Here is a 13,560-nt window from a genome sequence, read left to right as displayed (position 1 = left end):
TCTACCCGCTGTGCTATGGCTCCAGTCCATTCTTCACGTGATCCTCATGAAAATGTACAAATACACAAAAATGTAATGACAATGATATGAATCAAAGATCATCATGCCTTTGTACTGAAGTTTTATTTAGTGCATTTTGTTTATATCGCTTGCCTTATACATTATGTAGATATCCTTTAATGAACAGAAAAAAAAAATGTTCACACACATTTTGTAAAGGTCACCTGTTTTCAATCAGCTCCTTTCTGTGTAATAACTGGTGACATTTCTCATCCATTTGTGATCAATGAACCTGCATATTTTAACTTGAAAACACATTCCTTAGTAAAGTAGCACTCTTATAGCCTATTAATTCATAACTATATGATATTTAGTGCAGAAATACTACACTAATTCCTAAGCTTAACTTTCTGATCTTTAAAGAAAAATAATTGGTAGAGCAAACAATATAGAATGGCCATCTTTGAGAGAATAAATGGCTGAAAAGCATATCCTGAAAACTCTTATCTCTTACATTGAAGTGATGATTGCACCATTATATTAAATATTACCATAATTAAACTGTACTTAATAGCTTGTCCTTTATAAAGAGTGATGTGGAAGGCTGAATTTATTTGAGGGAAAACAAAAGCATTAATTCTATAAAATATTTCTCTTACAGATATGTAGATACAATCTTCCCTGGAATCATGAGCCACAAGAGGAAATTGCAGTACTTGCAGAAACACAGTTAAGGTCAACTGGGTCCAGGTCTCTAGATTTCTCTAAGAGCCTTCACAAGGCTCAAATGACATTCTAAATAGCTTGTCAGGAAAAGAAGTGATTTTTAATGCAGATACACCCAATATAACATTGTTGTTGTTTTTTCATCAGTACACCCTAAGGCAAACATCTGAACAGCAGAGAGAGGCAGAATCCTAAGATAAATGTTATGACTAGTGTCTAAGGAGCATCATAATATTAAAATCATAGAGAAATCGCTCTAGTCATGGAGAAAATAGTAGGCAGGTTTAAATCACATAATTATGTATCCACATTGGAGTATAATTAGACATCAGAACTTTTCCTAGACTGGAATCTAAGATGTTTTGTTTTTAAACCATTTTAGAAAAGAAATGAGCAAACACAAGTATGCTGTGATGTGCGAGTGTAGGAGGAAGAATCCCACACAAAGGGAAATACTTATGAGTGAATACAAACTCTTTGAGCTGAAGGGATGAAAGTGTCACACTGATCAAGGAGTAAACTTCTTCTGTAATGCTGTTTGGTCGCCAGCAACCTATCAATTTAGAAAGCTACTAGATGCTTCCCTGCCTCTCCTTCACTTCCGTCCATTTTTTCAGGATTCTTGGGTTAGGAGTGTCTCAGAACTAAATAGCCACATGTCTATAAATGCCTGTTCTCTGTGTGATCTTTTGTTTGTGTATCTGCTGTGGGAGTAGTATCCTTTACAAGCACATGATTAGGATTTGAGTAAAAGTGAGCGAAGTTAAAGGGTTCTCTTTACCATAGTTCAGTCAATCTTCACAGGATGTTTGCTTGGAAATTGTTTTCATATGACAACTCATGGTATCATATACCATAGAATAATAATTTTAAAATGGTAGTAATTATTTGTTTGCATTAAGTGGTTCTGAAAATAAAAGGGGGGAATTTTAAAGCTATTCATCAATAGGCACAATAAAGGAGTCTTCCTTATGAAAGCCGGTTTACCAATGTTAGTTCATTGGAAAGAAACTGAATCTTTACTGCTGCCTATTTTTCAAATTGATTCAAGTATGTCTTCTTCTGGATAGGAGCAACTTGAAACACTTGAGACATTAACTGATCATACTTGTTCTTATTTTTTGGATGAGAGTCTCACCCTGCAATGCACAGGGGTTACTCTTAGCTTTGCACTCAGGAATTACTTCTGGCAGTGCTCAGGGGACCATATGGGATGCTGGGGATCGAACCCGGTTCGGCCATGTGCAAGGCAAGTTCCCTACCCTCTGTGCTATCCCTCCAGCCTTCATAGTTGTTCTTAAGCCCCATAGGAAATGCCAAAATTAGAGCCAATTATCCCATCACTTGTTTTTAAGGAAACCAAACTCTTTCAGGTCATATATTTCGAACTGTTGAGGCTGGGGAAAGAGAGTAACTAGAGTTATACTCAAGAAAAGGTTTCATGAGCTTTTTATTCCAAGATGAGATTCCAGAATTAGTAAAGTTTTTTCATCCTCATGGCACTAAAAGGTATCTTCAAAATTCAGCCTTGAGTTTGGAACGTGAACTGTTTGCTGAATATAGCAGAACTATTAAAGTGAAATAACAATAAAAATGTAGAATTTCCATAGGTCCTGTAGCTGCTGATCTCAGTCTGTTAAGAGCTCAGCAATGCATGCAGATAAAAGAAGTTTAGCATTTAGATTGCTAGGTACAATTTAAATAGCAGAAACAGTTTATTATAATTAAATTCTATTGGCTAATTATAATTTCTACATATAACTAAACAGTGGTAGAATGTCAGAAATGCTTTTTCTTAACATTTCCACTGGTTAAACTTTTATATAGCAAAACAATCACCCACGTATCATCTGCATGAATGGTGCTTATTTGTATGAGATGTCCTTGGTGCTTGGTTCTGATAAATTATATAAAAATGAAATATAACTGATGGCCTCTCAGTATCTGTGTTGCAAACAATAATGCACAAAAGTAGAGAGACAGTATGTGGGAAATTTTCTGCCAGGGAGTCAAGGGGAGGGTGGGAAAAGGGGGGGTATACTGGGGAGATTAGTGGTAGGGAATGTGCACTGGTGGAGGGATGGGTGATTGAGCATTGTATCATTGCAACTCAAACATGAAAGCTTGTAACTCTGTCTCACGGTGATTCAATACAATAAAATTTCAAAGAATTATAATAAAAATAATCAAAAAGTAGCAAGGCTCAATAGCCCACATTAGTGGTTTGCTTTTAAAAATGGACTTGGAAGTGATGCAAAAACAGAAAACTCTAAATAGTGGAAATAGACACATTAACATATGTGGATACACATGCACACACAGATACATATATAATTATTAAGGAATTTGAAAACCTGTTGCATATTAGCTAGAAAACATAATTAAAAATAAATTTTCTTGAGGTTTTTTTTAAAGCATACAGCAGAATGGGGGCCTCTGGAAATGTTATTCAAGAAGCAATAAAACTAAGATGTGATTTTCAAAAGTTACTCTGCCACCCACCATAAAGGTAGCCCCAAAGCATGGGAGTCTGTAGCCTTATGCAGACTTAGGAACTGAGGCATAAGACATAACTGGTACCATATCTGGCCAGATAAGGCTGCGGATGAGAAACTTCAACACAAACCAGAAGTTGTGACAAGAACATGGAAAGGGCGTTGGAGCAATCGTACAACAGGTAGGGTGGGGATGCATTACCTTCAGGTGACCAATCCACACTCCATCCCTGTTGCGATCTGGTCCCCCAAACACTGCCAGGAGTGAGCCCTGAGTCAGAGCAGGAGTAAGCCCTGAGCCTAGTCAGGTGTGACCCCCAAACCAAAGCCAAATAAAACAAAACAAAACAAATAACATGAAAAAGAAACACCAAAATGTCTAAGCCCTTCCCCTAGAGAAAACCCTCACAACAGGACTTTTATTTGTATAAAACTGTCACGGTCATCTCGTTGCTCATCGATTTGTTCAAGCGGGCACCAGTAATATCTCTTATTGAGAGACTTATTGTTCCTGGATCGATAGCACAGCGGTAGGGCGTTCGCCTTTTACCCGGCCGACCTGTGTTCGATTCCTTCGCCCCTCTCAGAGAGCCTGGCAAGCTACCGAGAGTATGGAGCCCACATGGCAGAGCCTGGCAAGCTACCCGTGCATATTGGATATTCCAATCCAATATTTGTATGAAATATTAGGGTTTTTTATATTTGTATTAAAAAAAAACGCCCTAAAATGGACCATTTAAAGTAAAACCCTGTAAAATGGAGTTTGGAGTTTGCAAAAGGCAAGTGATCATATCCCCATTCTGTGGTTGCCACATCTCCACTTGGGATGTCTTTTACTTTATGAGGTAGCCTAGGTGATTCCCCAGAGAGAGCAATTTTGCCTTTTTATTAGCTGCGTACTGAGATTCATTTCTGTGAATTGTAAATGGAGGGCTTGGGAACTGAGGAGACCTGAGCAGAAGTCAAAACTGAGGTTCTGTTAGTTCTAACGGCTCCTCTCTCTCCCAGTGAGTCTATGAAGAAAATGGATGTTAAGTGCAGTTGGAAGTCTGGAAGTCTGCGGGCGATGGGCAGAGGATCGCATCTTTGCTGATCATGTTCTGGCTCTATTAGTCCTAAATGCCTCTCAGACTTTCCAGGGGAGTTCAAGATGGTCCCGTAGGGGGGCCAGTAGCTTTCTCTGTAGACCCTGAGTATCCTGGCTCTTAACTTGTCCCACCCTGTTTATGAAACATATTAGGAAACAGGATACCTGACACCTACATCAATTTTCAAGTGAACCAGTAAGAACTCTTACCTCAGTTTTCAAGTGATATTGAAACTAGTTTATTGTGAAAGAAAACATATGTTTTATTTGATTTTTTTCATCACGATGAATGTTCTCCTCAATTTGTAAGTGAGGCGTGCCTTGAAAAATGTTTCATAGTGTTTTCATTAGTTACACCCACATCCATAAGAGATGAAGTATAGAAGCATTTCTATAGATGCAGTTCTATAGATGCATTTCTATATAGACACATTTCTATAGATGAAGTATAGAAGCATCTCAATTTAGAAATCTAGAAAACCTTGATCCATTTTGATTATATATATATATATATATATATATATATATATGTTTAAATCAGGGTACTGGTTTTGTGGGTCAGGTGATTGCCGTGGGAGAATTTGAAACAGAAACAAAGTACTTACCATAATATTTACAATGCTGATGTTTTAGAAAACATGTTATAACAATTATAGTTAGGGTTTAAGGGCAAGGATAATTTACCAATGCACAATATTCATAGAAAGAAATGAAAAATAATTGAAAAAACACAGAACATCCTAAACAGAATTTCCAAGTCTTATTTTCTTCCAAAACATTTTTCAAATTTCACCTTTAAATTTTGAAGAGTATTAAAGATTCTTGTGTTTGAAATCCAATTTTCAGTGTCCTACATATCAACATATTTTCTTGATATGCTTTAATCTGATTGACAAAAAATTGAGAAAATGTTGCTAACAATTCTAAGCATTATTGCTAGTGAATAATGGTCTGTTTTGTGAGATCATTAAAAGGAGCGAGGACCAAGAAAGAACAAAAATGTCCCAAACACATAGATACTTGAAACTGAAGAAATGTAATGTAATGTACAAAATAATGCCTAAACTAGACTAAGGATATTTTAAGGATTATTCTAAGCCTGATTAATACATCTTAGAGAAACTTTTATTATTTATTTTACAGATTCTCTTTTTGTTTGTTTGTTTTTTGGGTCACACCTGGTGATGCACAAGGGTCACTTTTGGCTCTGCACTCAGGAATTACCCCTGGCGGTGCTCAGGGGACCATATGAAATGCTGTGAATTGAACCTGGGTTGGTCGTGTGCAAGGCAAATTCCCTAACGACTGTGCTATCTATCCAGCCCCAGATTCTTATTTTTATGGGAAAATTTTATAAGTTGCATAAGTCTTCAATTTAGTTGAGATGTATTCACCTGACTGTTTATTTGGTTTATACACATGATGATACAAGCTATGGAACACTCCAATAGAGAAAAAAGTACTTGTTTCGGTAATTTTATAATGCATAAGTATACACACACATTCATGGGATTTCTGTTAATGTACTGAAAAGTGGCATAGACTAGATTACTTCTATATTGCCTAAACAGATATTTTACTTTGTTTTTTGTCTTTTGTATCTTTATTATCCACATATGAATGAAGTGATATAGACTTTTTCCTTGGGATTTATTTCACTAAGTACATTAATGTCTCGGATCCTTGATGTACTATTGCCTTATTGATTTTCTCTATTAAGTCTATCTATATACCTATAGTTATTCTGTAGTCATCATGAAGTTCATGATTGTTTTTCTTATTGCTAGCAGTTTAAACCTGGAAAGAGTGTTGTGTCCATAATTGTCGGAAAGAGATATCATGAGCACACAGAACAGTCCAAACATTTTATTTCTAGATCTTTATTTCCACCTAGCAAGCCTATCTCAGGAATAAGAGCATAAGGGAGATATATTAGCAACAAGTGCTGTTATGCAGAGGATTATGAAAAGAGTTTGTATGAAAAGAACCATTCTCCAAACTTGTGAAAATAGAAGGTGCTTCTCTTCCTACTCTTTGAAATATATAAAATACACACTTTTATTATTCCTCAGTGTTCTGAGAATTAAAGATTATTATGACAAATCTTTCCTCAAAGTATCTGAAAAATAGTGATTGCTATACAAAAAGAAATATATAGGTTATTTCCCCTTTTCTGATCTTAATGGTTTTACCAGAAGGCAGGTCAAAGACTCAAAGTAGGTGTAAGGTAGTAATGCAACAGGTTGAGAAATGGGTTTGTGGTTCACTAGATGGAGTTTCATATCTGACCCCGCCATTTATCACCTGTGCAGTTTTAGGAAATTGCCTTTTCCTCAGAAGATTCTGATTTATTTCTCTAAATCAATCCAGATGATATTAATGACCTCAGATGTGGTTATATAATGAATTGCCAAAATATATACTTTAGGAAAATGTACTCTATTACAATAGCAAGCATATTGTTGCCATAAATGTCACCATTATTTCATGAAGTGAATGGCCCAGGCTCCCATTTGCCATATAGTATGACTTACCCTTTAGATTATCGGCTATCAGAACCCTAGTCCATGGTCCTAGCTACAATTTTGTCCTCAACACTCCATAACAAGTTCAAGCTAAGTGAACTATCGTTTACTCAAAGGATGAAAATTCACTTTTATGGAGAATCTATTGTAACTCAAATGTCAATGTCTTAGATAATAAATAGGATACTGTTTCATCAAGTGTCACATCCCTTATAGTCTAGGACCAAAATGGACTTCATCTCTGTCCCTCACCCACTGAAAGTCTCCCTTGACTCTTTACAAAAGCTTCCAAGATATCTTAGTGCCCTTAGAAGAAAATTCTTATGATTTCATCTCTGACTTCCGGAGAGTTGCCAGGAGAGACTAATTGTTGACCTATCTTGGAAAACGGCTGCTAGTCGAGGGAATATTGTTCTCTTTTTTGATTGCCATTGGTCATAAATATACAGCCATAGGTGAAGACTTCTGCTCATTGTTTTATCTTCTTCTATTTACACATTGAACTTTGCTCTTCCACTGATACCACATGAAAAATGATTTTTTTTCTTTTTCAAAAAATGAATAAGTAAATCTGGAGTGATAGCACAGTTGGCAGGGCACTTGCCTTGCATGTAGCTGACCCAGTTTGATGCCCGGCATCACTTATGGTCCCTGAGCCTGCCAGGCATCCCATATTGTCTTGAGTGAAGATCCAGGAATAACCCCCAGAGCACAACCAGATGAGACTCCACCCCCACCTGCCAAAAGGGAAAAAAAAAAGAAAGAATAAAGAATATCAGGGAATATATGTAGGAGATACATAAGAAGAGGTAAGTTCCATGTCAACAGCTCTCGAATTCTGGTCACTGAAGGTTTCATTTCTGTTACCCTCTTGTTCTGTTATCAGTTATTCTGCTGATTTGTTGTCAGCCAGAGGTCACGTTAATTTTTCTGGCCAGATTGCATTAAGATGGATGATTTCATTCTTAGAGGCCAGGCTTCAGCTCATAGATTCAGTTCAAAGCTTGATTAGGAAACTTTCCATTTCTAATTTTACAGTTATAAATATTTTCATTTCCAGATTCTAATCTTTTATAAGTTATTGGTTGTAATAATGTCTATTTTATTTAAAAAAAATCATGTTTTCACTCTTACCAAGTTATCAATAGACACACTAGAAGGTAGTCATCCTGTATCATCTCAATATGTGTTTGTTTTCTTAAACGACAGCTTGTGTAGACATTTTACTTTTCTTGTAGGTAGCTTAGTTACAGGAAGATACCAAATCAAGATTTTATTCATTCCCTTCTACACTGAAAGTGTGTACTAGAGTATGTGAACCTTTGTACTGTGTCTTTGTCCCCACGTACGCATTGGAGAGAGGGGATGTTAATGGATGATTCTGTAACGGGGTCTGGAATGGGGAGGTTGGTGCAGAGGGGCATGTTGTTTTGTATCCTCAGAAACATAATAGTAGTCCCCCAAATTGGGGTGATAGAGATAAAGGGGTAGATAAGATAAATATGTAGACAGAAGTGTCAATATTATTTGATGATTTATTGGAGTATTTATCATGGTTGTGGGAGTGAGGGGTAGAAGATTAATCTGAAGATTGATTTTTCAGTAATAATACTTTCATTCATTGAGGAAGAGACAATTCAATTCAAGGTGAATCAGCTACAGAGAGTCATCCCTAAAAAGAGCATCTAGAGTTATTTTGCACTTTATCATAGTTCTGTTACATGTGCTTTTGGGATACAGGTGGAAAGAATTTGATAAAAAAAACTCACCATCAAAGCACATGAAACTATAATATGGTACTTTTCTGTAGACAGGGAGAGGTGTCATCCTCAATTTATTTTTATGTATGTGCTTGTATATACTGTATATTTTCTAGGAAGGAAACAAAAATATTAAGAAATGTTGTTGAAATAACATTTGTGTATATATGTATATGAGTTCCAGGTGGTCAATATAATTCAATATTGGTAAATTTTCTTCTTAATGAGGTCCCACAACACCAAAACAATTCAGGGGCGAAAATAAACTCCTTTTAAAAAGGATTAAAACATGTTAAGATAAATTGTATAGAGTGACAAAGAACAATCCAGTAGATCACTCAAATTTTCTTGAGAAAATAAGAATCATGATCTGTATACAATGTTCTCTTTAAAAAAACAATGTACTCACCCTGGAAAGATGTGAGGGAACTATTAAATAATGTGCTGCTTTTAAAGCTAATTATCTCCATTTGAATAGAGAGTGGTCATCACCCAGGACAGATTCTGATGACTTAATGTGAGGATTAATTACAAAAGTAATCATATCTGTTACCTAATTATTCACAGCTTAATTACAATTCGGCCGGCCCAATTAGGCCAGCACACAAGGCTAATGTTAGGGATGGGTGGATACTCTGCATCTGTGCCTAAGTCAGAGGCATCTGTTGCCACGGGGTGAAGTGATGGAAGGTGTCAAGGCACCAGCTGTGAATGAGCAAGCCTGAGAAGAGCACAGGGGAATCTGTGCTGCTCTTCCTCACACGGGGCAGGGGTGGTGATGAGGCTTTCGTACACCAAAGAAGTCTGATTTTACCTGCCGGACTCCAGACTTTAATTTGATGCTCATTGCATGAATGAGCACTATCATCAGACACAAAAGTAGGAAGAAAACTTAAAGAGACATTTATGTCCCCAAATGGGGTTGATGTCATAAAAAGAAAGGAGCTAATCAAAAGTTTAGCAAATATGTTTCCATATATTCATTAGAAATATATATGACTTACTGATGAAATATATACCTTATCATAAGTATATGTGATAAAATAAGATAGTTCTGATTGTTAGTATTAATTTTTGCTTTGCTATTATATAAGTTCTCAGCACATCATTTATTTGTGGGCCATATATTTAAGCATATTAGACTTGAACATATTAGACTTTAACCACATTAGAGGGGATAATTCTATTAATAATGTGATTGATTTAAAATGGGGACTGAAGGGATAGTACAGGGTATAGGGTGCTTGCCTTGCATGCAGCTAGGTCAGGCCTAATCCTCAGGAGGATTCTCTATGGTCCAGGGCCATTGCCAAGACTAATTCTGGAGTGGTGAGTCACTCTAAGCACAACCGGGCCTACCTCAAAACCCAAAAATAAATGAATAGATAATGTGCATCATTACTGATGATCAAACTTTCATGCTGGTACAAATTCTGTAGTAAATCTAATTTTTAGTGAAAAGGATTGAGTATAGAACATAGGACGAAACTTATTAGACATTGATATTCATCAGCTTTTGATCTGCTTATGGATTTCTCTTCACTGTCTATCAATATGTCATATGTTCATTTTTTAATTCACTTTTGGAATATAGACGTTAAACAGTGTTTACACACATGATATTCAGAAAGTGTTCATTTACACCTGGTATCTGTGCATCTTGCTTCTGAGTTTAATCAAAACCATTTCGGCTTTTCACATTGGGTTCACAAAAGAAAATTACATTTCCACAAAATTAAAAGAGTTTGGGGAGCTTTTTTAGCATTGCATCTTCATGCTCCCTTGTTATTGAATCACAATAAGAAACCCAGTTAGTTCTCTGCTACTGAGCAAATTACTTCCCACAATTATGGTTTATGTTTTAAAGGGGATAGCTTCACATTAGGAGAATTATTTTCAACCAGCTTTGCCGCTTGACGCTGCACAGAAGAGCACCCTGCCTACTTTATAAAATCCATGCTTCCCATGTTGTCTGTATGCGAAATATAGAAATAAATTCTTGCCAATCTTGCTTTGCGGACGGTTTTAATTGAGAATAATGAAACTGCCCTATCTCTAAAATTAGGCTGTGATGGCCTCAAAGCCCTTTATAGTGCAAACAGGCAGGAGACTTTTTCTAGAAGTTTGGTGAGATTTTTGTGGCATAGTAATAGTGTAAGTAGGTGACAGTTTGTAAATTGTGGCTGCAGTGATCAGACGTATTTCACTCCATCTCTAATGCAACTTCAGTGAAGGATTTACGAGGATATAAAGTCAATACGTTCAACATTAAGCAGATGACTCCTCTAGCTATAGGGCATCTGCATAACATCCATTAAAAATGGGAAAAATGACCAGCACGAAGGAGATAATGATAACGATCAATTATAAGTGATTTAAAGTTTCTTTGCCCACTCACTCTTTTCATTTCAGTTGTATTTCACCTACAGAATGCCTCTCTTACTTTAAATCATAGTGACACTACATGAACAGCACATGATTACTTTGACTAAGCAACTTACCAATTCAAGTAGCCTGCTTCAGTTAGAAGACGGGGGGTTTAGAAGTGATAAAGCATCCTGGTGCTTTAGTAAAATGGAATAAGGAATCACTTTGACAGAGCCTGGATTCTGGCTTATGTTACTAAATGTAGGATTTCTTTTCTTTTCTTTTCTTTTCTTTCCTCTATCTCTTTTTCCTTTTCAAGGTCGATGGTCTTTATTTTCTGTGAAGTATATCTTATGTGACAGCACAGGAAGAGATGTAGGCAGACCAGGTTAATGCATTTGGGGTCAAAATGGACTTCAAAGTGAAGGGAATCAGCCCTCTTGAGATATTCTGCTAACATTCACACGTTTAAAAGGAATCTTGATTAAATGCCCACTGTTATGGTGAATGCCAAGAGCAATGCGAAGCATCAAAGGAAAACTCTCAGCTGCTTATTAAACAAAGGCAACCTCTTTATTTTCTTTTGACTGGGAAACTGCACAGAGGTAGGGTTAAGAATGATTTCTTGTCACGGCCTTTTCCACCTGAGGGATTTATAAGTGGAACATTTTCAGTTTTGTGTTGAAAGTGCTGGTCTCTGGGATGTGAGATGACAAGGATCTCTCCCCACCTTTATCACCTGCCACCAAGTTAAGCACCATCTGCCAGGGTGTCAGACAATGGTCTATTACTCCTAGGGGACTTCATTTGCTCTCCTGCGAGTGTTTGCATAAGAGTAATCAGTTGCAAATCACGTGCATTTATTGGCAATCCAAGTCATTTACAGCAAACATCTAAATAAATTTTCTAATTAGCAACTGAAAACTAAAATCAAATGCTCTTAAGAATGAATTTGTATTATATCCCCTTTGTTGGAAAAGACAGAATTTCTAAACTGAATATCTGCCTTGTTTTAAAATGCTTCTTTTATTGTTAACTTTCTTAAACTCTAAAACACAAGTTTAGCAACATCCTAAAATTATAATTATCATGTTTCTAATATATACTGAGTTCATATATTTTAATATTTATTATCCTATTCCTTTACCTGGACATTTATTTGTAACTTGCATCAAATTCTGAGGATACATATTAAAGTCTCTAACAACTGCATCTATAAAATTAACTTGTTAATTTACTATGTCTTGCAAGTATATTGAAGCCATAGGTTGCGTATAGAGAATTTCACTACTGCATAAAGACATGGAAGTCAATTTTCATTTTATCTAAACACATTCAGTAAGATTTGACTGCGTATTTCAAGAATGACTCCAAACATTTTTTTTGTGAAAATAATTTTAAGCAACTAGAAACAAACAATGTGACATTATTAGATTTATTTTTAGCTCTTTCAGTGAATGACAGTCATTTGACTTTTAGAAATGTTTCATTTGTGTGTAGCTTAAATTGGATTTGAAAAAGAAGCATTAATTTTGCCTAGATTTTATGCTTTGTGTGCAAGAAAATTGTACAAAGTTGGGATCTCGAACTATTTTCAGTTAATTAACTTGGCCAAAGAGATCCTATGCGGCCACTTCAGCAAAAAGATTCCTAGGATGAGAGTCCAGATGATTATTTCTTGATTTTTTCAGAAATAAGTGTAGTACATAATGTGTTTCTGGGAATTATAAAGTGTTTAATTTGACTAGGACATCCGGGTTATAGTTATTAACTTAATCACCATTAATTGTTTAATTGTTTTTCACTGTCACTGTCACTGTCATCCCATTGCTTGTTGATTTGTTTGAGCAGGCACCAGTAACACCTCTCATTGTGAGACTTATTGTTACTGTTTTTGGCATGTCCTATACACCAGGGGTAGCTTGCCAGGCTCTGGTGTGTGGGCAAGATATTCTCGGTAGCTTGCCGGGCTCTCCGAGAGGGGCAAAGAAATAGAACACGACTCAGCCACGTGCAAGGCTGATGCCCTACCGCTGTGCTATAGCTCCAGCCTTTAATGAAAATAATTCATTTCTTATATTTCACTCACAGAATAGACACATGATTTCATATTCATACAAATCTCTTTTTGAATGAACAGACATATAACTGGTCCTCATTTCATCTTTCAGTGATAGACTAGTAAAATGTCTGTTACAATATTGATGGAAATATCTTGCTTCTCGGTCACTTATTTTAAAGTATTTTCATTTAAATTATAAGAAATACACACTGGTGTTCACTAACTTGTAGAGCTAAATATAGTTAGGATAGAAATGGTAAACAATGTTGGTTCTACCAGAAAGAAATACAATATGAATGTCAAGGTGTTTCTATGGTTTGTAGCTCTTTTTAAAACAATTTAGGATTCATTTTACATTACATTCATTTTACATTACAATAACACATATGTCCCTTTTTAGCAAGAAGCTCTTTGTAGCAAGTCTTACTAAGTACTTTAAAGAAAAGAAAAGTGCTATTCCCTCTTACAAATAAGTAAATGGAATCACTTACATGCAGTGAACAGAAAGTAGGAAAGTTTTAAGTAAACATATCTGATA

The 13,560-nt window shown here is 36.0% G+C and overlaps 1 protein-coding gene across 6 annotated transcripts in view; it reads left to right on the top strand.

The window, feature by feature from the left end:
- CDH12 (cadherin 12) overlaps window positions 1-13,560 on the top strand; it is a 1,011,811-nt gene that overhangs the window by 612,414 nt on the left and 385,837 nt on the right. The window lies entirely within an intron of this gene.

The sequence above is a fragment of the Sorex araneus genome, chromosome 1 (assembly GCF_027595985.1).
Source record: "Sorex araneus isolate mSorAra2 chromosome 1, mSorAra2.pri, whole genome shotgun sequence".
Classification (NCBI taxonomy): domain Eukaryota; kingdom Metazoa; phylum Chordata; class Mammalia; order Eulipotyphla; family Soricidae; genus Sorex; species Sorex araneus.
This window is presented reverse-complemented; position numbering and strand designations above follow the sequence as displayed.